Source organism: Ambystoma mexicanum, chromosome 1p (assembly GCF_040938575.1).
Source record: "Ambystoma mexicanum isolate Mex_15411 chromosome 1p, UKY_AmexF1_1, whole genome shotgun sequence".
In the NCBI taxonomy this organism is placed as follows: Eukaryota; Metazoa; Chordata; class Amphibia; order Caudata; family Ambystomatidae; genus Ambystoma; species Ambystoma mexicanum.
In genome coordinates this window covers 100,188,817-100,213,866 of record NC_090921.1, presented here as the reverse complement: position 1 = coordinate 100,213,866, position 25,050 = coordinate 100,188,817, and the positions used below count along the sequence as shown (strand labels likewise).

The 25,050-nt window shown below is 48.0% G+C and overlaps 20 non-coding genes across 20 annotated transcripts; all 20 read left to right on the top strand.

The window, feature by feature from the left end:
• Positions 1-631: 631 nt before the first annotated feature.
• On the top strand, positions 632-713 carry TRNAL-UAG (transfer RNA leucine (anticodon UAG)). Its single transcript has one exon. It is a non-coding gene; the product is annotated as a tRNA-Leu (tRNA).
• A 1,144-nt stretch (positions 714-1,857) lies between these two features.
• Positions 1,858-1,939, top strand: TRNAL-UAG (transfer RNA leucine (anticodon UAG)). Its single transcript has one exon. It is a non-coding gene; the product is annotated as a tRNA-Leu (tRNA).
• Positions 1,940-3,083: 1,144 nt separating this feature from the next.
• Positions 3,084-3,165, top strand: TRNAL-UAG (transfer RNA leucine (anticodon UAG)). Its single transcript has one exon. It is a non-coding gene; the product is annotated as a tRNA-Leu (tRNA).
• A 1,144-nt stretch (positions 3,166-4,309) lies between these two features.
• On the top strand, positions 4,310-4,391 carry TRNAL-UAG (transfer RNA leucine (anticodon UAG)). The gene has a single exon. It is a non-coding gene; the product is annotated as a tRNA-Leu (tRNA).
• Positions 4,392-5,535: 1,144 nt separating this feature from the next.
• TRNAL-UAG (transfer RNA leucine (anticodon UAG)) lies at positions 5,536-5,617 on the top strand. The gene has a single exon. It is a non-coding gene; the product is annotated as a tRNA-Leu (tRNA).
• A 1,144-nt stretch (positions 5,618-6,761) lies between these two features.
• Positions 6,762-6,843, top strand: TRNAL-UAG (transfer RNA leucine (anticodon UAG)). Its single transcript has one exon. It is a non-coding gene; the product is annotated as a tRNA-Leu (tRNA).
• A 1,144-nt stretch (positions 6,844-7,987) lies between these two features.
• Positions 7,988-8,069, top strand: TRNAL-UAG (transfer RNA leucine (anticodon UAG)). The gene has a single exon. It is a non-coding gene; the product is annotated as a tRNA-Leu (tRNA).
• Positions 8,070-9,213: 1,144 nt separating this feature from the next.
• TRNAL-UAG (transfer RNA leucine (anticodon UAG)) lies at positions 9,214-9,295 on the top strand. The gene has a single exon. It is a non-coding gene; the product is annotated as a tRNA-Leu (tRNA).
• A 1,144-nt stretch (positions 9,296-10,439) lies between these two features.
• TRNAL-UAG (transfer RNA leucine (anticodon UAG)) lies at positions 10,440-10,521 on the top strand. Its single transcript has one exon. It is a non-coding gene; the product is annotated as a tRNA-Leu (tRNA).
• A 1,144-nt stretch (positions 10,522-11,665) lies between these two features.
• TRNAL-UAG (transfer RNA leucine (anticodon UAG)) lies at positions 11,666-11,747 on the top strand. Its single transcript has one exon. It is a non-coding gene; the product is annotated as a tRNA-Leu (tRNA).
• A 1,144-nt stretch (positions 11,748-12,891) lies between these two features.
• Positions 12,892-12,973, top strand: TRNAL-UAG (transfer RNA leucine (anticodon UAG)). Its single transcript has one exon. It is a non-coding gene; the product is annotated as a tRNA-Leu (tRNA).
• A 1,144-nt stretch (positions 12,974-14,117) lies between these two features.
• TRNAL-UAG (transfer RNA leucine (anticodon UAG)) lies at positions 14,118-14,199 on the top strand. The gene has a single exon. It is a non-coding gene; the product is annotated as a tRNA-Leu (tRNA).
• A 1,144-nt stretch (positions 14,200-15,343) lies between these two features.
• TRNAL-UAG (transfer RNA leucine (anticodon UAG)) lies at positions 15,344-15,425 on the top strand. Its single transcript has one exon. It is a non-coding gene; the product is annotated as a tRNA-Leu (tRNA).
• A 1,144-nt stretch (positions 15,426-16,569) lies between these two features.
• On the top strand, positions 16,570-16,651 carry TRNAL-UAG (transfer RNA leucine (anticodon UAG)). Its single transcript has one exon. It is a non-coding gene; the product is annotated as a tRNA-Leu (tRNA).
• A 1,144-nt stretch (positions 16,652-17,795) lies between these two features.
• TRNAL-UAG (transfer RNA leucine (anticodon UAG)) lies at positions 17,796-17,877 on the top strand. The gene has a single exon. It is a non-coding gene; the product is annotated as a tRNA-Leu (tRNA).
• A 1,144-nt stretch (positions 17,878-19,021) lies between these two features.
• TRNAL-UAG (transfer RNA leucine (anticodon UAG)) lies at positions 19,022-19,103 on the top strand. Its single transcript has one exon. It is a non-coding gene; the product is annotated as a tRNA-Leu (tRNA).
• Positions 19,104-20,237: 1,134 nt separating this feature from the next.
• TRNAL-UAG (transfer RNA leucine (anticodon UAG)) lies at positions 20,238-20,319 on the top strand. Its single transcript has one exon. It is a non-coding gene; the product is annotated as a tRNA-Leu (tRNA).
• Positions 20,320-21,463: 1,144 nt separating this feature from the next.
• On the top strand, positions 21,464-21,545 carry TRNAL-UAG (transfer RNA leucine (anticodon UAG)). The gene has a single exon. It is a non-coding gene; the product is annotated as a tRNA-Leu (tRNA).
• A 1,144-nt stretch (positions 21,546-22,689) lies between these two features.
• Positions 22,690-22,771, top strand: TRNAL-UAG (transfer RNA leucine (anticodon UAG)). Its single transcript has one exon. It is a non-coding gene; the product is annotated as a tRNA-Leu (tRNA).
• A 1,144-nt stretch (positions 22,772-23,915) lies between these two features.
• Positions 23,916-23,997, top strand: TRNAL-UAG (transfer RNA leucine (anticodon UAG)). Its single transcript has one exon. It is a non-coding gene; the product is annotated as a tRNA-Leu (tRNA).
• The last annotated feature ends 1,053 nt before the right edge of the window (positions 23,998-25,050 follow it).

The following is a 25,050-nucleotide window of genomic DNA, read 5'->3' as shown; positions in this document are numbered from 1 at the left end:
TAGGCTAAGAGTTTGCAGTAGCTCCTTGGGTCGAGTTAGGGGTCGAATGAGACAAAGCTAAGATTTGCGTTACGGCTGGGGTTGGTCCAGTAAGGATCCCACACACCATGGACCATCGGCGGAGGCCCCGGGTAGGCTTACACTGCGGGCTAATGGTGGACTTCTTTAAAAACGTGAGCACTAAATGGGGCGGGATGTTGACTGAAAGAATGCAGCTAGCTACAGAAATATGCAGAAATAAAGAAAAACACATCTCATTGCATGCCTTTAAAGAGCTTACTCTCCCTACCGGCAATGTTCCTGAACCTTCGCTTCCCAAACATTTTTAGAACCAAAAAAAACCTAGAAAAGATCTGACCTCCCTCACCAGGAATTGAACTCAAGACTGCTGGATGGAGGGGTGCTGACATTGACCACTAGGCTACCAGACTGCTGTTGAACAGAGCACTCCCGAAAGGTGACATTTCAATTTCAGGCTGACAAGTGTGCTTTATTGTTCAGTTCGGCTTTGCACAGCCAGTGCTAGAATTCAATCCAAGTTCATGCTTTGCTTTGATTTTGAATTAATGGCCAAACCAGCCAATCCCTAAAAAAATACAGGTCTCAGAGGCTCTCGTTTCAGTACCAGCAGGGTAGCGTGGCCGAGCGGTCTAAGGCGCTGGATTTAGGCTCCAGTCTCTTTGGAGGCGTGGGTTCGAATCCCACCGCTGCCAATAGCTGTTTCTTTTTTATCTTCATGCCACGTGTACAGACAGGACAATTGGGAGCCAGGGAATGGCATGTGTTTATGAATTCTTGCTTTTCTGAACACCCAGACTGAAAGCACACATCTGACTCGTGTGCATTTTCACCAAAAAAGGGTAAAGCATAAATCACTGTTCACTGAAAACGGACATGCGTTCACGATCCTGTCAATAAACACGTGCTTGGCAGGGCCACAAATCTGCCGACACGATGCCCTAATGAATGCACATCTCTTTGCCTTGGTAGTTGCTCCTTTTTGCAGCGCCTTTTCCTGCTGCATCACAAAAACTCAGTTCAAGACACTTGGCTCCATCCAGTGGAGCTCCTATGCCCAGCTTAGAAACCCCCAGGCACGAGATTGCAAGGTCCCTGGTAATTCTCCCACTCCTGGACACGTCGGAACCAAGTTTCGTATGCACTAGCAGCGAGAACAAAATCCCACATGTGAGGACAATAGGCGTCTTTCATTTAGGGCTAGTGTTAGGCTAAGAGTTTGCAGTAGCTCCTTGGGTCGAGTTAGGGGTCGAATGAGACAAAGCTAAGATTTGCGTTACGGCTGGGGTTGGTCCAGTAAGGATCCCACACACCATGGACCATCGGCGGAGGCCCCGGGTAGGCTTACACTGCGGGCTAATGGTGGACTTCTTTAAAAACGTGAGCACTAAATGGGGCGGGATGTTGACTGAAAGAATGCAGCTAGCTACAGAAATATGCAGAAATAAAGAAAAACACATCTCATTGCATGCCTTTAAAGAGCTTACTCTCCCTACCGGCAATGTTCCTGAACCTTCGCTTCCCAAACATTTTTAGAACCAAAAAAAACCTAGAAAAGATCTGACCTCCCTCACCGGGAATTGAACTCAAGACTGCTGGATGGAGGGGTGCTGACATTGACCACTAGGCTACCAGACTGCTGTTGAACAGAGCACTCCCGAAAGGTGACATTTCAATTTCAGGCTGACAAGTGTGCTTTATTGTTCAGTTCGGGCTTTGCAGAGCCAGTGCTAGAATTCAATCCAAGTTCATGCTTTGCTTTGATTTTGAATTAATGGCCAAACCAGCCAATCCCTAAAAAAATACAGGTCTCAGAGGCTCTCGTTTCAGTACCAGCAGGGTAGCGTGGCCGAGCGGTCTAAGGCGCTGGATTTAGGCTCCAGTCTCTTTGGAGGCGTGGGTTCGAATCCCACCGCTGCCAATAGCTGTTTCTTTTTTATCTTCATGCCACGTGTACAGACAGGACAATTGGGAGCCAGGGAATGGCATGTGTTTATGAATTCTTGCTTTTCTGAACACCCAGACTGAAAGCACACATCTGACTCGTGTGCGTTTTCACCAAAAAAGGGTAAAGCATAAATCACTGTTCACTGAAAACGGACATGCGTTCACGATCCTGTCAATAAACACGTGCTTGGCAGGGCCACAAATCTGCCGACACGATGCCCTAATGAATGCACATCTCTTTGCCTTGGTAGTTGCTCCTTTTTGCAGCGCCTTTTCCTGCTGCATCACAAAAACTCAGTTCAAGACACTTGGCTCCATCCAGTGGAGCTCCTATGCCCAGCTTAGAAACCCCCAGGCACGAGATTGCAAGGTCCCTGGTAATTCTCCCACTCCTGGACACGTCGGAACCAAGTTTCGTATGCACTAGCAGCGAGAACAAAATCCCACATGTGAGGACAATAGGCGTCTTTCATTTAGGGCTAGTGTTAGGCTAAGAGTTTGCAGTATCTCCTTGGGTCGAGTTAGGGGTCGAATGAGACAAAGCTAAGATTTGCGTTACGGCTGGGGTTGGTCCAGTAAGGATCCCACACACCATGGACCATCGGCGGAGGCCCCGGGTAGGCTTACACTGCGGGCTAATGGTGGACTTCTTTAAAAACGTGAGCACTAAATGGGGCGGGATGTTGACTGAAAGAATGCAGCTAGCTACAGAAATATGCAGAAATAAAGAAAAACACATCTCATTGCATGCCTTTAAAGAGCTTACTCTCCCTACCGGCAATGTTCCTGAACCTTCGCTTCCCAAACATTTTTAGAACCAAAAAAAACCTAGAAAAGATCTGACCTCCCTCACCGGGAATTGAACTCAAGACTGCTGGATGGAGGGGTGCTGACATTGACCACTAGGCTACCAGACTGCTGTTGAACAGAGCACTCCCGAAAGGTGACATTTCAATTTCAGGCTGACAAGTGTGCTTTATTGTTCAGTTCGGGCTTTGCACAGCCAGTGCTAGAATTCAATCCAAGTTCATGCTTTGCTTTGATTTTGAATTAATGGCCAAACCAGCCAATCCCTAAAAAAATACAGGTCTCAGAGGCTCTCGTTTCAGTACCAGCAGGGTAGCGTGGCCGAGCGGTCTAAGGCGCTGGATTTAGGCTCCAGTCTCTTTGGAGGCGTGGGTTCGAATCCCACCGCTGCCAATAGCTGTTTCTTTTTTATCTTCATGCCACGTGTACAGACAGGACAATTGGGAGCCAGGGAATGGCATGTGTTTATGAATTCTTGCTTTTCTGAACACCCAGACTGAAAGCACACATCTGACTCGTGTGCGTTTTCACCAAAAAAGGGTAAAGCATAAATCACTGTTCACTGAAAACGGACATGCGTTCACGATCCTGTCAATAAACACGTGCTTGGCAGGGCCACAAATCTGCCGACACGATGCCCTAATGAATGCACATCTCTTTGCCTTGGTAGTTGCTCCTTTTTGCAGCGCCTTTTCCTGCTGCATCACAAAAACTCAGTTCAAGACACTTGGCTCCATCCAGTGGAGCTCCTATGCCCAGCTTAGAAACCCCCAGGCACGAGATTGCAAGGTCCCTGGTAATTCTCCCACTCCTGGACACGTCGGAACCAAGTTTCGTATGCACTAGCAGCGAGAACAAAATCCCACATGTGAGGACAATAGGCGTCTTTCATTTAGGGCTAGTGTTAGGCTAAGAGTTTGCAGTAGCTCCTTGGGTCGAGTTAGGGGTCGAATGAGACAAAGCTAAGATTTGCGTTACGGCTGGGGTTGGTCCAGTAAGGATCCCACACACCATGGACCATCGGCGGAGGCCCCGGGTAGGCTTACACTGCGGGCTAATGGTGGACTTCTTTAAAAACGTGAGCACTAAATGGGGCGGGATGTTGACTGAAAGAATGCAGCTAGCTACAGAAATATGCAGAAATAAAGAAAAACACATCTCATTGCATGCCTTTAAAGAGCTTACTCTCCCTACCGGCAATGTTCCTGAACCTTCGCTTCCCAAACATTTTTAGAACCAAAAAAAACCTAGAAAAGATCTGACCTCCCTCACCGGGAATTGAACTCAAGACTGCTGGATGGAGGGGTGCTGACATTGACCACTAGGCTACCAGACTGCTGTTGAACAGAGCACTCCCGAAAGGTGACATTTCAATTTCAGGCTGACAAGTGTGCTTTATTGTTCAGTTCGGGCTTTGCACAGCCAGTGCTAGAATTCAATCCAAGTTCATGCTTTGCTTTGATTTTGAATTAATGGCCAAACCAGCCAATCCCTAAAAAAATACAGGTCTCAGAGGCTCTCGTTTCAGTACCAGCAGGGTAGCGTGGCCGAGCGGTCTAAGGCGCTGGATTTAGGCTCCAGTCTCTTTGGAGGCGTGGGTTCGAATCCCACCGCTGCCAATAGCTGTTTCTTTTTTATCTTCATGCCACGTGTACAGACAGGACAATTGGGAGCCAGGGAATGGCATGTGTTTATGAATTCTTGCTTTTCTGAACACCCAGACTGAAAGCACACATCTGACTCGTGTGCGTTTTCACCAAAAAAGGGTAAAGCATAAATCACTGTTCACTGAAAACGGACATGCGTTCACGATCCTGTCAATAAACACGTGCTTGGCAGGGCCACAAATCTGCCGACACGATGCCCTAATGAATGCACATCTCTTTGCCTTGGTAGTTGCTCCTTTTTGCAGCGCCTTTTCCTGCTGCATCACAAAAACTCAGTTCAAGACACTTGGCTCCATCCAGTGGAGCTCCTATGCCCAGCTTAGAAACCCCCAGGCACGAGATTGCAAGGTCCCTGGTAATTCTCCCACTCCTGGACACGTCGGAACCAAGTTTCGTATGCACTAGCAGCGAGAACAAAATCCCACATGTGAGGACAATAGGCGTCTTTCATTTAGGGCTAGTGTTAGGCTAAGAGTTTGCAGTAGCTCCTTGGGTCGAGTTAGGGGTCGAATGAGACAAAGCTAAGATTTGCGTTACGGCTGGGGTTGGTCCAGTAAGGATCCCACACACCATGGACCATCGGCGGAGGCCCCGGGTAGGCTTACACTGCGGGCTAATGGTGGACTTCTTTAAAAACGTGAGCACTAAATGGGGCGGGATGTTGACTGAAAGAATGCAGCTAGCTACAGAAATATGCAGAAATAAAGAAAAACACATCTCATTGCATGCCTTTAAAGAGCTTACTCTCCCTACCGGCAATGTTCCTGAACCTTCGCTTCCCAAACATTTTTAGAACCAAAAAAAACCTAGAAAAGATCTGACCTCCCTCACCGGGAATTGAACTCAAGACTGCTGGATGGAGGGGTGCTGACATTGACCACTAGGCTACCAGACTGCTGTTGAACAGAGCACTCCCGAAAGGTGACATTTCAATTTCAGGCTGACAAGTGTGCTTTATTGTTCAGTTCGGGCTTTGCACAGCCAGTGCTAGAATTCAATCCAAGTTCATGCTTTGCTTTGATTTTGAATTAATGGCCAAACCAGCCAATCCCTAAAAAAATACAGGTCTCAGAGGCTCTCGTTTCAGTACCAGCAGGGTAGCGTGGCCGAGCGGTCTAAGGCGCTGGATTTAGGCTCCAGTCTCTTTGGAGGCGTGGGTTCGAATCCCACCGCTGCCAATAGCTGTTTCTTTTTTATCTTCATGCCACGTGTACAGACAGGACAATTGGGAGCCAGGGAATGGCATGTGTTTATGAATTCTTGCTTTTCTGAACACCCAGACTGAAAGCACACATCTGACTCGTGTGCGTTTTCACCAAAAAAGGGTAAAGCATAAATCACTGTTCACTGAAAACGGACATGCGTTCACGATCCTGTCAATAAACACGTGCTTGGCAGGGCCACAAATCTGCCGACACGATGCCCTAATGAATGCACATCTCTTTGCCTTGGTAGTTGCTCCTTTTTGCAGCGCCTTTTCCTGCTGCATCACAAAAACTCAGTTCAAGACACTTGGCTCCATCCAGTGGAGCTCCTATGCCCAGCTTAGAAACCCCCAGGCACGAGATTGCAAGGTCCCTGGTAATTCTCCCACTCCTGGACACGTCGGAACCAAGTTTCGTATGCACTAGCAGCGAGAACAAAATCCCACATGTGAGGACAATAGGCGTCTTTCATTTAGGGCTAGTGTTAGGCTAAGAGTTTGCAGTAGCTCCTTGGGTCGAGTTAGGGGTCGAATGAGACAAAGCTAAGATTTGCGTTACGGCTGGGGTTGGTCCAGTAAGGATCCCACACACCATGGACCATCGGCGGAGGCCCCGGGTAGGCTTACACTGCGGGCTAATGGTGGACTTCTTTAAAAACGTGAGCACTAAATGGGGCGGGATGTTGACTGAAAGAATGCAGCTAGCTACAGAAATATGCAGAAATAAAGAAAAACACATCTCATTGCATGCCTTTAAAGAGCTTACTCTCCCTACCGGCAATGTTCCTGAACCTTCGCTTCCCAAACATTTTTAGAACCAAAAAAAACCTAGAAAAGATCTGACCTCCCTCACCGGGAATTGAACTCAAGACTGCTGGATGGAGGGGTGCTGACATTGACCACTAGGCTACCAGACTGCTGTTGAACAGAGCACTCCCGAAAGGTGACATTTCAATTTCAGGCTGACAAGTGTGCTTTATTGTTCAGTTCGGGCTTTGCACAGCCAGTGCTAGAATTCAATCCAAGTTCATGCTTTGCTTTGATTTTGAATTAATGGCCAAACCAGCCAATCCCTAAAAAAATACAGGTCTCAGAGGCTCTCGTTTCAGTACCAGCAGGGTAGCGTGGCCGAGCGGTCTAAGGCGCTGGATTTAGGCTCCAGTCTCTTTGGAGGCGTGGGTTCGAATCCCACCGCTGCCAATAGCTGTTTCTTTTTTATCTTCATGCCACGTGTACAGACAGGACAATTGGGAGCCAGGGAATGGCATGTGTTTATGAATTCTTGCTTTTCTGAACACCCAGACTGAAAGCACACATCTGACTCGTGTGCGTTTTCACCAAAAAAGGGTAAAGCATAAATCACTGTTCACTGAAAACGGACATGCGTTCACGATCCTGTCAATAAACACGTGCTTGGCAGGGCCACAAATCTGCCGACACGATGCCCTAATGAATGCACATCTCTTTGCCTTGGTAGTTGCTCCTTTTTGCAGCGCCTTTTCCTGCTGCATCACAAAAACTCAGTTCAAGACACTTGGCTCCATCCAGTGGAGCTCCTATGCCCAGCTTAGAAACCCCCAGGCACGAGATTGCAAGGTCCCTGGTAATTCTCCCACTCCTGGACACGTCGGAACCAAGTTTCGTATGCACTAGCAGCGAGAACAAAATCCCACATGTGAGGACAATAGGCGTCTTTCATTTAGGGCTAGTGTTAGGCTAAGAGTTTGCAGTAGCTCCTTGGGTCGAGTTAGGGGTCGAATGAGACAAAGCTAAGATTTGCGTTACGGCTGGGGTTGGTCCAGTAAGGATCCCACACACCATGGACCATCGGCGGAGGCCCCGGGTAGGCTTACACTGCGGGCTAATGGTGGACTTCTTTAAAAACGTGAGCACTAAATGGGGCGGGATGTTGACTGAAAGAATGCAGCTAGCTACAGAAATATGCAGAAATAAAGAAAAACACATCTCATTGCATGCCTTTAAAGAGCTTACTCTCCCTACCGGCAATGTTCCTGAACCTTCGCTTCCCAAACATTTTTAGAACCAAAAAAAACCTAGAAAAGATCTGACCTCCCTCACCGGGAATTGAACTCAAGACTGCTGGATGGAGGGGTGCTGACATTGACCACTAGGCTACCAGACTGCTGTCGAACAGAGCACTCCCGAAAGGTGACATTTCAATTTCAGGCTGACAAGTGTGCTTTATTGTTCAGTTCGGGCTTTGCACAGCCAGTGCTAGAATTCAATCCAAGTTCATGCTTTGCTTTGATTTTGAATTAATGGCCAAACCAGCCAATCCCTAAAAAAATACAGGTCTCAGAGGCTCTCGTTTCAGTACCAGCAGGGTAGCGTGGCCGAGCGGTCTAAGGCGCTGGATTTAGGCTCCAGTCTCTTTGGAGGCGTGGGTTCGAATCCCACCGCTGCCAATAGCTGTTTCTTTTTTATCTTCATGCCACGTGTACAGACAGGACAATTGGGAGCCAGGGAATGGCATGTGTTTATGAATTCTTGCTTTTCTGAACACCCAGACTGAAAGCACACATCTGACTCGTGTGCGTTTTCACCAAAAAAGGGTAAAGCATAAATCACTGTTCACTGAAAACGGACATGCGTTCACGATCCTGTCAATAAACACGTGCTTGGCAGGGCCACAAATCTGCCGACACGATGCCCTAATGAATGCACATCTCTTTGCCTTGGTAGTTGCTCCTTTTTGCAGCGCCTTTTCCTGCTGCATCACAAAAACTCAGTTCAAGACACTTGGCTCCATCCAGTGGAGCTCCTATGCCCAGCTTAGAAACCCCCAGGCACGAGATTGCAAGGTCCCTGGTAATTCTCCCACTCCTGGACACGTCGGAACCAAGTTTCGTATGCACTAGCAGCGAGAACAAAATCCCACATGTGAGGACAATAGGCGTCTTTCATTTAGGGCTAGTGTTAGGCTAAGAGTTTGCAGTAGCTCCTTGGGTCGAGTTAGGGGTCGAATGAGACAAAGCTAAGATTTGCGTTACGGCTGGGGTTGGTCCAGTAAGGATCCCACACACCATGGACCATCGGCGGAGGCCCCGGGTAGGCTTACACTGCGGGCTAATGGTGGACTTCTTTAAAAACGTGAGCACTAAATGGGGCGGGATGTTGACTGAAAGAATGCAGCTAGCTACAGAAATATGCAGAAATAAAGAAAAACACATCTCATTGCATGCCTTTAAAGAGCTTACTCTCCCTACCGGCAATGTTCCTGAACCTTCGCTTCCCAAACATTTTTAGAACCAAAAAAAACCTAGAAAAGATCTGACCTCCCTCACCGGGAATTGAACTCAAGACTGCTGGATGGAGGGGTGCTGACATTGACCACTAGGCTACCAGACTGCTGTTGAACAGAGCACTCCCGAAAGGTGACATTTCAATTTCAGGCTGACAAGTGTGCTTTATTGTTCAGTTCGGGCTTTGCACAGCCAGTGCTAGAATTCAATCCAAGTTCATGCTTTGCTTTGATTTTGAATTAATGGCCAAACCAGCCAATCCCTAAAAAAATACAGGTCTCAGAGGCTCTCGTTTCAGTACCAGCAGGGTAGCGTGGCCGAGCGGTCTAAGGCGCTGGATTTAGGCTCCAGTCTCTTTGGAGGCGTGGGTTCGAATCCCACCGCTGCCAATAGCTGTTTCTTTTTTATCTTCATGCCACGTGTACAGACAGGACAATTGGGAGCCAGGGAATGGCATGTGTTTATGAATTCTTGCTTTTCTGAACACCCAGACTGAAAGCACACATCTGACTCGTGTGCGTTTTCACCAAAAAAGGGTAAAGCATAAATCACTGTTCACTGAAAACGGACATGCGTTCACGATCCTGTCAATAAACACGTGCTTGGCAGGGCCACAAATCTGCCGACACGATGCCCTAATGAATGCACATCTCTTTGCCTTGGTAGTTGCTCCTTTTTGCAGCGCCTTTTCCTGCTGCATCACAAAAACTCAGTTCAAGACACTTGGCTCCATCCAGTGGAGCTCCTATGCCCAGCTTAGAAACCCCCAGGCACGAGATTGCAAGGTCCCTGGTAATTCTCCCACTCCTGGACACGTCGGAACCAAGTTTCGTATGCACTAGCAGCGAGAACAAAATCCCACATGTGAGGACAATAGGCGTCTTTCCTTTAGGGCTAGTGTTAGGCTAAGAGTTTGCAGTAGCTCCTTGGGTCGAGTTAGGGGTCGAATGAGACAAAGCTAAGATTTGCGTTACGGCTGGGGTTGGTCCAGTAAGGATCCCACACACCATGGACCATCGGCGGAGGCCCCGGGTAGGCTTACACTGCGGGCTAATGGTGGACTTCTTTAAAAACGTGAGCACTAAATGGGGCGGGATGTTGACTGAAAGAATGCAGCTAGCTACAGAAATATGCAGAAATAAAGAAAAACACATCTCATTGCATGCCTTTAAAGAGCTTACTCTCCCTACCGGCAATGTTCCTGAACCTTCGCTTCCCAAACATTTTTAGAACCAAAAAAAACCTAGAAAAGATCTGACCTCCCTCACCGGGAATTGAACTCAAGACTGCTGGATGGAGGGGTGCTGACATTGACCACTAGGCTACCAGACTGCTGTCGAACAGAGCACTCCCGAAAGGTGACATTTCAATTTCAGGCTGACAAGTGTGCTTTATTGTTCAGTTCGGGCTTTGCACAGCCAGTGCTAGAATTCAATCCAAGTTCATGCTTTGCTTTGATTTTGAATTAATGGCCAAACCAGCCAATCCCTAAAAAAATACAGGTCTCAGAGGCTCTCGTTTCAGTACCAGCAGGGTAGCGTGGCCGAGCGGTCTAAGGCGCTGGATTTAGGCTCCAGTCTCTTTGGAGGCGTGGGTTCGAATCCCACCGCTGCCAATAGCTGTTTCTTTTTTATCTTCATGCCACGTGTACAGACAGGACAATTGGGAGCCAGGGAATGGCATGTGTTTATGAATTCTTGCTTTTCTGAACACCCAGACTGAAAGCACACATCTGACTCGTGTGCGTTTTCACCAAAAAAGGGTAAAGCATAAATCACTGTTCACTGAAAACGGACATGCGTTCACGATCCTGTCAATAAACACGTGCTTGGCAGGGCCACAAATCTGCCGACACGATGCCCTAATGAATGCACATCTCTTTGCCTTGGTAGTTGCTCCTTTTTGCAGCGCCTTTTCCTGCTGCATCACAAAAACTCAGTTCAAGACACTTGGCTCCATCCAGTGGAGCTCCTATGCCCAGCTTAGAAACCCCCAGGCACGAGATTGCAAGGTCCCTGGTAATTCTCCCACTCCTGGACACGTCGGAACCAAGTTTCGTATGCACTAGCAGCGAGAACAAAATCCCACATGTGAGGACAATAGGCGTCTTTCATTTAGGGCTAGTGTTAGGCTAAGAGTTTGCAGTAGCTCCTTGGGTCGAGTTAGGGGTCGAATGAGACAAAGCTAAGATTTGCGTTACGGCTGGGGTTGGTCCAGTAAGGATCCCACACACCATGGACCATCGGCGGAGGCCCCGGGTAGGCTTACACTGCGGGCTAATGGTGGACTTCTTTAAAAACGTGAGCACTAAATGGGGCGGGATGTTGACTGAAAGAATGCAGCTAGCTACAGAAATATGCAGAAATAAAGAAAAACACATCTCATTGCATGCCTTTAAAGAGCTTACTCTCCCTACCGGCAATGTTCCTGAACCTTCGCTTCCCAAACATTTTTAGAACCAAAAAAAACCTAGAAAAGATCTGACCTCCCTCACCGGGAATTGAACTCAAGACTGCTGGATGGAGGGGTGCTGACATTGACCACTAGGCTACCAGACTGCTGTCGAACAGAGCACTCCCGAAAGGTGACATTTCAATTTCAGGCTGACAAGTGTGCTTTATTGTTCAGTTCGGGCTTTGCACAGCCAGTGCTAGAATTCAATCCAAGTTCATGCTTTGCTTTGATTTTGAATTAATGGCCAAACCAGCCAATCCCTAAAAAAATACAGGTCTCAGAGGCTCTCGTTTCAGTACCAGCAGGGTAGCGTGGCCGAGCGGTCTAAGGCGCTGGATTTAGGCTCCAGTCTCTTTGGAGGCGTGGGTTCGAATCCCACCGCTGCCAATAGCTGTTTCTTTTTTATCTTCATGCCACGTGTACAGACAGGACAATTGGGAGCCAGGGAATGGCATGTGTTTATGAATTCTTGCTTTTCTGAACACCCAGACTGAAAGCACACATCTGACTCGTGTGCGTTTTCACCAAAAAAGGGTAAAGCATAAATCACTGTTCACTGAAAACGGACATGCGTTCACGATCCTGTCAATAAACACGTGCTTGGCAGGGCCACAAATCTGCCGACACGATGCCCTAATGAATGCACATCTCTTTGCCTTGGTAGTTGCTCCTTTTTGCAGCGCCTTTTCCTGCTGCATCACAAAAACTCAGTTCAAGACACTTGGCTCCATCCAGTGGAGCTCCTATGCCCAGCTTAGAAACCCCCAGGCACGAGATTGCAAGGTCCCTGGTAATTCTCCCACTCCTGGACACGTCGGAACCAAGTTTCGTATGCACTAGCAGCGAGAACAAAATCCCACATGTGAGGACAATAGGCGTCTTTCATTTAGGGCTAGTGTTAGGCTAAGAGTTTGCAGTAGCTCCTTGGGTCGAGTTAGGGGTCGAATGAGACAAAGCTAAGATTTGCGTTACGGCTGGGGTTGGTCCAGTAAGGATCCCACACACCATGGACCATCGGCGGAGGCCCCGGGTAGGCTTACACTGCGGGCTAATGGTGGACTTCTTTAAAAACGTGAGCACTAAATGGGGCGGGATGTTGACTGAAAGAATGCAGCTAGCTACAGAAATATGCAGAAATAAAGAAAAACACATCTCATTGCATGCCTTTAAAGAGCTTACTCTCCCTACCGGCAATGTTCCTGAACCTTCGCTTCCCAAACATTTTTAGAACCAAAAAAAACCTAGAAAAGATCTGACCTCCCTCACCGGGAATTGAACTCAAGACTGCTGGATGGAGGGGTGCTGACATTGACCACTAGGCTACCAGACTGCTGTTGAACAGAGCACTCCCGAAAGGTGACATTTCAATTTCAGGCTGACAAGTGTGCTTTATTGTTCAGTTCGGGCTTTGCACAGCCAGTGCTAGAATTCAATCCAAGTTCATGCTTTGCTTTGATTTTGAATTAATGGCCAAACCAGCCAATCCCTAAAAAAATACAGGTCTCAGAGGCTCTCGTTTCAGTACCAGCAGGGTAGCGTGGCCGAGCGGTCTAAGGCGCTGGATTTAGGCTCCAGTCTCTTTGGAGGCGTGGGTTCGAATCCCACCGCTGCCAATAGCTGTTTCTTTTTTATCTTCATGCCACGTGTACAGACAGGACAATTGGGAGCCAGGGAATGGCATGTGTTTATGAATTCTTGCTTTTCTGAACACCCAGACTGAAAGCACACATCTGACTCGTGTGCGTTTTCACCAAAAAAGGGTAAAGCATAAATCACTGTTCACTGAAAACGGACATGCGTTCACGATCCTGTCAATAAACACGTGCTTGGCAGGGCCAGAAATCTGCCGACACGATGCCCTAATGAATGCACATCTCTTTGCCTTGGTAGTTGCTCCTTTTTGCAGCGCCTTTTCCTGCTGCATCACAAAAACTCAGTTCAAGACACTTGGCTCCATCCAGTGGAGCTCCTATGCCCAGCTTAGAAACCCCCAGGCACGAGATTGCAAGGTCCCTGGTAATTCTCCCACTCCTGGACACGTCGGAACCAAGTTTCGTATGCACTAGCAGCGAGAACAAAATCCCACATGTGAGGACAATAGGCGTCTTTCATTTAGGGCTAGTGTTAGGCTAAGAGTTTGCAGTAGCTCCTTGGGTCGAGTTAGGGGTCGAATGAGACAAAGCTAAGATTTGCGTTACGGCTGGGGTTGGTCCAGTAAGGATCCCACACACCATGGACCATCGGCGGAGGCCCCGGGTAGGCTTACACTGCGGGCTAATGGTGGACTTCTTTAAAAACGTGAGCACTAAATGGGGCGGGATGTTGACTGAAAGAATGCAGCTAGCTACAGAAATATGCAGAAATAAAGAAAAACACATCTCATTGCATGCCTTTAAAGAGCTTACTCTCCCTACCGGCAATGTTCCTGAACCTTCGCTTCCCAAACATTTTTAGAACCAAAAAAAACCTAGAAAAGATCTGACCTCCCTCACCGGGAATTGAACTCAAGACTGCTGGATGGAGGGGTGCTGACATTGACCACTAGGCTACCAGACTGCTGTCGAACAGAGCACTCCCGAAAGGTGACATTTCAATTTCAGGCTGACAAGTGTGCTTTATTGTTCAGTTCGGGCTTTGCACAGCCAGTGCTAGAATTCAATCCAAGTTCATGCTTTGCTTTGATTTTGAATTAATGGCCAAACCAGCCAATCCCTAAAAAAATACAGGTCTCAGAGGCTCTCGTTTCAGTACCAGCAGGGTAGCGTGGCCGAGCGGTCTAAGGCGCTGGATTTAGGCTCCAGTCTCTTTGGAGGCGTGGGTTCGAATCCCACCGCTGCCAATAGCTGTTTCTTTTTTATCTTCATGCCACGTGTACAGACAGGACAATTGGGAGCCAGGGAATGGCATGTGTTTATGAATTCTTGCTTTTCTGAACACCCAGACTGAAAGCACACATCTGACTCGTGTGCGTTTTCACCAAAAAAGGGTAAAGCATAAATCACTGTTCACTGAAAACGGACATGCGTTCACGATCCTGTCAATAAACACGTGCTTGGCAGGGCCACAAATCTGCCGACACGATGCCCTAATGAATGCACATCTCTTTGCCTTGGTAGTTGCTCCTTTTTGCAGCGCCTTTTCCTGCTGCATCACAAAAACTCAGTTCAAGACACTTGGCTCCATCCAGTGGAGCTCCTATGCCCAGCTTAGAAACCCCCAGGCACGAGATTGCAAGGTCCCTGGTAATTCTCCCACTCCTGGACACGTCGGAACCAAGTTTCGTATGCACTAGCAGCGAGAACAAAATCCCACATGTGAGGACAATAGGCGTCTTTCATTTAGGGCTAGTGTTAGGCTAAGAGTTTGCAGTAGCTCCTTGGGTCGAGTTAGGGGTCGAATGAGACAAAGCTAAGATTTGCGTTACGGCTGGGGTTGGTCCAGTAAGGATCCCACACACCATGGACCATCGGCGGAGGCCCCGGGTAGGCTTACACTGCGGGCTAATGGTGGACTTCTTTAAAAACGTGAGCACTAAATGGGGCGGGATGTTGACTGAAAGAATGCAGCTAGCTACAGAAATATGCAGAAATAAAGAAAAACACATCTCATTGCATGCCTTTAAAGAGCTTACTCTCCCTACCGGCAATGTTCCTGAACCTTCGCTTCCCAAACATTTTTAGAACCAAAAAAAACCTAGAAAAGATCTGACCTCCCTCACCGGGAATTGAACTCAAGACTGCTGGATGGAGGGGTGCTGACATTGACCACTAGGCTACCAGACTGCTGTTGAACAGAGCACTCCCGAAAGGTGACATTTCAATTTCAGGCTGACAAGTGTGCTTTATTGTTCAGTTCGGGCTTTGCACAGCCAGTGCTAGAATTCAATCCAAGTTCATGCTTTGCTTTGATTTTGAATTAATGGCCAAACCAGCCAATCCCTAAAAAAATACAGGTCTCAGAGGCTCTCGTTTCAGTACCAGCAGGGTAGCGTGGCCGAGCGGTCTAAGGCGCTGGATTTAGGCTCCAGTCTCTTTGGAGGCGTGGGTTCGAATCCCACCGCTGCCAATAGCTGTTTCTTTTTTATCTTCATGCCACGTGTACAGACAGGACAATTGGGAGCCAGGGAATGGCATGTGTTTATGAATTCTTGCTTTTCTGAACACCCAGACTGAAAGCACACATCTGACTCGTGTGCGTTTTCACCAAAAAAGGGTAAAGCATAAATCACTGTTCACTGAAAACGGACATGCGTTCACGATCCTGTCAATAAACACGTGCTTGGCAGGGCCAGAAATCTGCCGACACGATGCCCTAATGAATGCACATCTCTTTGCCTTGGTAGTTGCTCCTTTTTGCAGCGCCTTTTCCTGCTGCATCACAAAAACTCAGTTCAAGACACTTGGCTCCATCCAGTGGAGCTCCTATGCCCAGCTTAGAAACCCCCAGGCACGAGATTGCAAGGTCCCTGGTAATTCTCCCACTCCTGGACACGTCGGAACCAAGTTTCGTATGCACTAGCAGCGAGAACAAAATCCCACATGTGAGGACAATAGGCGTCTTTCATTTAGGGCTAGTGTTAGGCTAAGAGTTTGCAGTAGCTCCTTGGGTCGAGTTAGGGGTCGAATGAGACAAAGCTAAGATTTGCGTTACGGCTGGGGTTGGTCCAGTAAGGATCCCACACACCATGGACCATCGGCGGAGGCCCCGGGTAGGCTTACACTGCGGGCTAATGGTGGACTTCTTTAAAAACGTGAGCACTAAATGGGGCGGGATGTTGACTGAAAGAATGCAGCTAGCTACAGAAATATGCAGAAATAAAGAAAAACACATCTCATTGCATGCCTTTAAAGAGCTTACTCTCCCTACCGGCAATGTTCCTGAACCTTCGCTTCCCAAACATTTTTAGAACCAAAAAAAACCTAGAAAAGATCTGACCTCCCTCACCGGGAATTGAACTCAAGACTGCTGGATGGAGGGGTGCTGACATTGACCACTAGGCTACCAGACTGCTGTCGAACAGAGCACTCCCGAAAGGTGACATTTCAATTTCAGGCTGACAAGTGTGCTTTATTGTTCAGTTCGGGCTTTGCACAGCCAGTGCTAGAATTCAATCCAAGTTCATGCTTTGCTTTGATTTTGAATTAATGGCCAAACCAGCCAATCCCTAAAAAAATACAGGTCTCAGAGGCTCTCGTTTCAGTACCAGCAGGGTAGCGTGGCCGAGCGGTCTAAGGCGCTGGATTTAGGCTCCAGTCTCTTTGGAGGCGTGGGTTCGAATCCCACCGCTGCCAATAGCTGTTTCTTTTTTATCTTCATGCCACGTGTACAGACAGGACAATTGGGAGCCAGGGAATGGCATGTGTTTATGAATTCTTGCTTTTCTGAACACCCAGACTGAAAGCACACATCTGACTCGTGTGCGTTTTCACCAAAAAAGGGTAAAGCATAAATCACTGTTCACTGAAAACGGACATGCGTTCACGATCCTGTCAATAAACACGTGCTTGGCAGGGCCACAAATCTGCCGACACGATGCCCTAATGAATGCACATCTCTTTGCCTTGGTAGTTGCTCCTTTTTGCAGCGCCTTTTCCTGCTGCATCACAAAAACTCAGTTCAAGACACTTGGCTCCATCCAGTGGAGCTCCTATGCCCAGCTTAGAAACCCCCAGGCACGAGATTGCAAGGTCCCTGGTAATTCTCCCACTCCTGGACACGTCGGAACCAAGTTTCGTATGCACTAGCAGCGAGAACAAAATCCCACATGTGAGGACAATAGGCGTCTTTCATTTAGGGCTAGTGTTAGGCTAAGAGTTTGCAGTAGCTCCTTGGGTCGAGTTAGGGGTCGAATGAGACAAAGCTAAGATTTGCGTTACGGCTGGGGTTGGTCCAGTAAGGATCCCACACACCATGGACCATCGGCGGAGGCCCCGGGTAGGCTTACACTGCGGGCTAATGGTGGACTTCTTTAAAAACGTGAGCACTAAATGGGGCGGGATGTTGACTGAAAGAATGCAGCTAGCTACAGAAATATGCAGAAATAAAGAAAAACACATCTCATTGCATGCCTTTAAAGAGCTTACTCTCCCTACCGGCAATGTTCCTGAACCTTCGCTTCCCAAACATTTTTAGAACCAAAAAAAACCTAGAAAAGATCTGACCTCCCTCACCGGGAATTGAACTCAAGACTGCTGGATGGAGGGGTGCTGACATTGACCACTAGGCTACCAGACTGCTGTTGAACAGAGCACTCCCGAAAGGTGACATTTCAATTTCAGGCTGACAAGTGTGCTTTATTGTTCAGTTCGGGCTTTGCACAGCCAGTGCTAGAATTCAATCCAAGTTCATGCTTTGCTTTGATTTTGAATTAATGGCCAAACCAGCCAATCCCTAAAAAAATACAGGTCTCAGAGGCTCTCGTTTCAGTACCAGCAGGGTAGCGTGGCCGAGCGGTCTAAGGCGCTGGATTTAGGCTCCAGTCTCTTTGGAGGCGTGGGTTCGAATCCCACCGCTGCCAATAGCTGTTTCTTTTTTATCTTCATGCCACGTGTACAGACAGGACAATTGGGAGCCAGGGAATGGCATGTGTTTATGAATTCTTGCTTTTCTGAACACCCAGACTGAAAGCACACATCTGACTCGTGTGCGTTTTCACCAAAAAAGGGTAAAGCATAAATCACTGTTCACTGAAAACGGACATGCGTTCACGATCCTGTCAATAAACACGTGCTTGGCAGGGCCAGAAATCTGCCGACACGATGCCCTAATGAATGCACATCTCTTTGCCTTGGTAGTTGCTCCTTTTTGCAGCGCCTTTTCCTGCTGCATCACAAAAACTCAGTTCAAGACACTTGGCTCCATCCAGTGGAGCTCCTATGCCCAGCTTAGAAACCCCCAGGCACGAGATTGCAAGGTCCCTGGTAATTCTCCCACTCCTGGACACGTCGGAACCAAGTTTCGTATGCACTAGCAGCGAGAACAAAATCCCACATGTGAGGACAATAGGCGTCTTTCATTTAGGGCTAGTGTTAGGCTAAGAGTTTGCAGTAGCTCCTTGGGTCGAGTTAGGGGTCGAATGAGACAAAGCTAAGATTTGCGTTACGGCTGGGGTTGGTCCAGTAAGGATCCCACACACCATGGACCATCGGCGGAGGCCCCGGGTAGGCTTACACTGCGGGCTAATGGTGGACTTCTTTAAAAACGTGAGCACTAAATGGGGCGGGATGTTGACTGAAAGAATGCAGCTAGCTACAGAAATATGCAGAAATAAAGAAAAACACATCTCATTGCATGCCTTTAAAGAGCTTACTCTCCCTACCGGCAATGTTCCTGAACCTTCGCTTCCCAAACATTTTTAGAACCAAAAAAAACCTAGAAAAGATCTGACCTCCCTCACCGGGAATTGAACTCAAGACTGCTGGATGGAGGGGTGCTGACATTGACCACTAGGCTACCAGACTGCTGTCGAACAGAGCACTCCCGAAAGGTGACATTTCAATTTCAGGCTGACAAGTGTGCTTTATTGTTCAGTTCGGGCTTTGCACAGCCAGTGCTAGAATTCAATCCAAGTTCATGCTTTGCTTTGATTTTGAATTAATGGCCAAACCAGCCAATCCCTAAAAAAATACAGGTCTCAGAGGCTCTCGTTTCAGTACCAGCAGGGTAGCGTGGCCGAGCGGTCTAAGGCGCTGGATTTAGGCTCCAGTCTCTTTGGAGGCGTGGGTTCGAATCCCACCGCTGTTTCTTTTTTATCTTCATGCCACGTGTACAGACAGGACAATTGGGAGCCAGGGAATGGCATGTGTTTATGAATTCTTGCTTTTCTGAACACCCAGACTGAAAGCACACATCTGACTCGTGTGCGTTTTCACCAAAAAAGGGTAAAGCATAAATCACTGTTCACTGAAAACGGACATGCGTTCACGATCCTGTCAATAAACACGTGCTTGGCAGGGCCACAAATCTGCCGACACGATGCCCTAATGAATGCACATCTCTTTGCCTTGGTAGTTGCTCCTTTTTGCAGCGCCTTTTCCTGCTGCATCACAAAAACTCAGTTCAAGACACTTGGCTCCATCCAGTGGAGCTCCTATGCCCAGCTTAGAAACCCCCAGGCACGAGATTGCAAGGTCCCTGGTAATTCTCCCACTCCTGGACACGTCGGAACCAAGTTTCGTATGCACTAGCAGCGAGAACAAAATCCCACATGTGAGGACAATAGGCGTCTTTCATTTAGGGCTAGTGTTAGGCTAAGAGTTTGCAGTAGCTCCTTGGGTCGAGTTAGGGGTCGAATGAGACAAAGCTAAGATTTGCGTTACGGCTGGGGTTGGTCCAGTAAGGATCCCACACACCATGGACCATCGGCGGAGGCCCCGGGTAGGCTTACACTGCGGGCTAATGGTGGACTTCTTTAAAAACGTGAGCACTAAATGGGGCGGGATGTTGACTGAAAGAATGCAGCTAGCTACAGAAATATGCAGAAATAAAGAAAAACACATCTCATTGCATGCCTTTAAAGAGCTTACTCTCCCTACCGGCAATGTTCCTGAACCTTCGCTTCCCAAACATTTTTAGAACCAAAAAAAACCTAGAAAAGATCTGACCTCCCTCACCGGGAATTGAACTCAAGACTGCTGGATGGAGGGGTGCTGACATTGACCACTAGGCTACCAGACTGCTGTCGAACAGAGCACTCCCGAAAGGTGACATTTCAATTTCAGGCTGACAAGTGTGCTTTATTGTTCAGTTCGGGCTTTGCACAGCCAGTGCTAGAATTCAATCCAAGTTCATGCTTTGCTTTGATTTTGAATTAATGGCCAAACCAGCCAATCCCTAAAAAAATACAGGTCTCAGAGGCTCTCGTTTCAGTACCAGCAGGGTAGCGTGGCCGAGCGGTCTAAGGCGCTGGATTTAGGCTCCAGTCTCTTTGGAGGCGTGGGTTCGAATCCCACCGCTGCCAATAGCTGTTTCTTTTTTATCTTCATGCCACGTGTACAGACAGGACAATTGGGAGCCAGGGAATGGCATGTGTTTATGAATTCTTGCTTTTCTGAACACCCAGACTGAAAGCACACATCTGACTCGTGTGCGTTTTCACCAAAAAAGGGTAAAGCATAAATCACTGTTCACTGAAAACGGACATGCGTTCACGATCCTGTCAATAAACACGTGCTTGGCAGGGCCACAAATCTGCCGACACGATGCCCTAATGAATGCACATCTCTTTGCCTTGGTAGTTGCTCCTTTTTGCAGCGCCTTTTCCTGCTGCATCACAAAAACTCAGTTCAAGACACTTGGCTCCATCCAGTGGAGCTCCTATGCCCAGCTTAGAAACCCCCAGGCACGAGATTGCAAGGTCCCTGGTAATTCTCCCACTCCTGGACACGTCGGAACCAAGTTTCGTATGCACTAGCAGCGAGAACAAAATCCCACATGTGAGGACAATAGGCGTCTTTCATTTAGGGCTAGTGTTAGGCTAAGAGTTTGCAGTAGCTCCTTGGGTCGAGTTAGGGGTCGAATGAGACAAAGCTAAGATTTGCGTTACGGCTGGGGTTGGTCCAGTAAGGATCCCACACACCATGGACCATCGGCGGAGGCCCCGGGTAGGCTTACACTGCGGGCTAATGGTGGACTTCTTTAAAAACGTGAGCACTAAATGGGGCGGGATGTTGACTGAAAGAATGCAGCTAGCTACAGAAATATGCAGAAATAAAGAAAAACACATCTCATTGCATGCCTTTAAAGAGCTTACTCTCCCTACCGGCAATGTTCCTGAACCTTCGCTTCCCAAACATTTTTAGAACCAAAAAAAACCTAGAAAAGATCTGACCTCCCTCACCGGGAATTGAACTCAAGACTGCTGGATGGAGGGGTGCTGACATTGACCACTAGGCTACCAGACTGCTGTTGAACAGAGCACTCCCGAAAGGTGACATTTCAATTTCAGGCTGACAAGTGTGCTTTATTGTTCAGTTCGGGCTTTGCACAGCCAGTGCTAGAATTCAATCCAAGTTCATGCTTTGCTTTGATTTTGAATTAATGGCCAAACCAGCCAATCCCTAAAAAAATACAGGTCTCAGAGGCTCTCGTTTCAGTACCAGCAGGGTAGCGTGGCCGAGCGGTCTAAGGCGCTGGATTTAGGCTCCAGTCTCTTTGGAGGCGTGGGTTCGAATCCCACCGCTGCCAATAGCTGTTTCTTTTTTATCTTCATGCCACGTGTACAGACAGGACAATTGGGAGCCAGGGAATGGCATGTGTTTATGAATTCTTGCTTTTCTGAACACCCAGACTGAAAGCACACATCTGACTCGTGTGCGTTTTCACCAAAAAAGGGTAAAGCATAAATCACTGTTCACTGAAAACGGACATGCGTTCACGATCCTGTCAATAAACACGTGCTTGGCAGGGCCACAAATCTGCCGACACGATGCCCTAATGAATGCACATCTCTTTGCCTTGGTAGTTGCTCCTTTTTGCAGCGCCTTTTCCTGCTGCATCACAAAAACTCAGTTCAAGACACTTGGCTCCATCCAGTGGAGCTCCTATGCCCAGCTTAGAAACCCCCAGGCACGAGATTGCAAGGTCCCTGGTAATTCTCCCACTCCTGGACACGTCGGAACCAAGTTTCGTATGCACTAGCAGCGAGAACAAAATCCCACATGTGAGGACAATAGGCGTCTTTCATTTAGGGCTAGTGTTAGGCTAAGAGTTTGCAGTAGCTCCTTGGGTCGAGTTAGGGGTCGAATGAGACAAAGCTAAGATTTGCGTTACGGCTGGGGTTGGTCCAGTAAGGATCCCACACACCATGGACCATCGGCGGAGGCCCCGGGTAGGCTTACACTGCGGGCTAATGGTGGACTTCTTTAAAAACGTGAGCACTAAATGGGGCGGGATGTTGACTGAAAGAATGCAGCTAGCTACAGAAATATGCAGAAATAAAGAAAAACACATCTCATTGCATGCCTTTAAAGAGCTTACTCTCCCTACCGGCAATGTTCCTGAACCTTCGCTTCCCAAACATTTTTAGAACCAAAAAAAACCTAGAAAAGATCTGACCTCCCTCACCGGGAATTGAACTCAAGACTGCTGGATGGAGGGGTGCTGACATTGACCACTAGGCTACCAGACTGCTGTCGAACAGAGCACTCCCGAAAGGTGACATTTCAATTTCAGGCTGACAAGTGTGCTTTATTGTTCAGTTCGGGCTTTGCACAGCCAGTGCTAGAATTCAATCCAAGTTCATGCTTTGCTTTGATTTTGAATTAATGGCCAAACCAGCCAATCCCTAAAAAAATACAGGTCTCAGAGGCTCTCGTTTCAGTACCAGCAGGGTAGCGTGGCCGAGCGGTCTAAGGCGCTGGATTTAGGCTCCAGTCTCTTTGGAGGCGTGGGTTCGAATCCCACCGCTGCCAATAGCTGTTTCTTTTTTATCTTCATGCCACGTGTACAGACAGGACAATTGGGAGCCAGGGAATGGCATGTGTTTATGAATTCTTGCTTTTCTGAACACCCAGACTGAAAGCACACATCTGACTCGTGTGCGTTTTCACCAAAAAAGGGTAAAGCATAAATCACTGTTCACTGAAAACGGACATGCGTTCACGATCCTGTCAATAAACACGTGCTTGGCAGGGCCACAAATCTGCCGACACGATGCCCTAATGAATGCACATCTCTTTGCCTTGGTAGTTGCTCCTTTTTGCAGCGCCTTTTCCTGCTGCATCACAAAAACTCAGTTCAAGACACTTGGCTCCATCCAGTGGAGCTCCTATGCCCAGCTTAGAAACCCCCAGGCACGAGATTGCAAGGTCCCTGGTAATTCTCCCACTCCTGGACACGTCGGAACCAAGTTTCGTATGCACTAGCAGCGAGAACAAAATCCCACATGTGAGGACAATAGGCGTCTTTCATTTAGGGCTAGTGTTAGGCTAAGAGTTTGCAGTAGCTCCTTGGGTCGAGTTAGGGGTCGAATGAGACAAAGCTAAGATTTGCGTTACGGCTGGGGTTGGTCCAGTAAGGATCCCACACACCATGGACCATCGGCGGAGGCCCCGGGTAGGCTTACACTGCGGGCTAATGGTGGACTTCTTTAAAAACGTGAGCACTAAATGGGGCGGGATGTTGACTGAAAGAATGCAGCTAGCTACAGAAATATGCAGAAATAAAGAAAAACACATCTCATTGCATGCCTTTAAAGAGCTTACTCTCCCTACCGGCAATGTTCCTGAACCTTCGCTTCCCAAACATTTTTAGAACCAAAAAAAACCTAGAAAAGATCTGACCTCCCTCACCGGGAATTGAACTCAAGACTGCTGGATGGAGGGGTGCTGACATTGACCACTAGGCTACCAGACTGCTGTTGAACAGAGCACTCCCGAAAGGTGACATTTCAATTTCAGGCTGACAAGTGTGCTTTATTGTTCAGTTCGGGCTTTGCACAGCAAGTGCTAGAATTCAATCCAAGTTCATGCTTTGCTTTGATTTTGAATTAATGGCCAAACCAGCCAATCCCTAAAAAAATACAGGTCTCAGAGGCTCTCGTTTCAGTACCAGCAGGGTAGCGTGGCCGAGCGGTCTAAGGCGCTGGATTTAGGCTCCAGTCTCTTTGGAGGCGTGGGTTCGAATCCCACCGCTGCCAATAGCTGTTTCTTTTTTATCTTCATGCCACGTGTACAGACAGGACAATTGGGAGCCAGGGAATGGCATGTGTTTATGAATTCTTGCTTTTCTGAACACCCAGACTGAAAGCACACATCTGACTCGTGTGCGTTTTCACCAAAAAAGGGTAAAGCATAAATCACTGTTCACTGAAAACGGACATGCGTTCACGATCCTGTCAATAAACACGTGCTTGGCAGGGCCACAAATCTGCCGACACGATGCCCTAATGAATGCACATCTCTTTGCCTTGGTAGTTGCTCCTTTTTGCAGCGCCTTTTCCTGCTGCATCACAAAAACTCAGTTCAAGACACTTGGCTCCATCCAGTGGAGCTCCTATGCCCAGCTTAGAAACCCCCAGGCACGAGATTGCAAGGTCCCTGGTAATTCTCCCACTCCTGGACACGTCGGAACCAAGTTTCGTATGCACTAGCAGCGAGAACAAAATCCCACATGTGAGGACAATAGGCGTCTTTCATTTAGGGCTAGTGTTAGGCTAAGAGTTTGCAGTAGCTCCTTGGGTCGAGTTAGGGGTCGAATGAGACAAAGCTAAGATTTGCGTTACGGCTGGGGTTGGTCCAGTAAGGATCCCACACACCATGGACCATCGGCGGAGGCCCCGGGTAGGCTTACACTGCGGGCTAATGGTGGACTTCTTTAAAAACGTGAGCACTAAATGGGGCGGGATGTTGACTGAAAGAATGCAGCTAGCTACAGAAATATGCAGAAATAAAGAAAAACACATCTCATTGCATGCCTTTAAAGAGCTTACTCTCCCTACCGGCAATGTTCCTGAACCTTCGCTTCCCAAACATTTTTAGAACCAAAAAAAACCTAGAAAAGATCTGACCTCCCTCACCAGGAATTGAACTCAAGACTGCTGGATGGAGGGGTGCTGACATTGACCACTAGGCTACCAGACTGCTGTTGAACAGAGCACTCCCGAAAGGTGACATTTCAATTTCAGGCTGACAAGTGTGCTTTATTGTTCAGTTCGGGCTTTGCACAGCCAGTGCTAGAATTCAATCCAAGT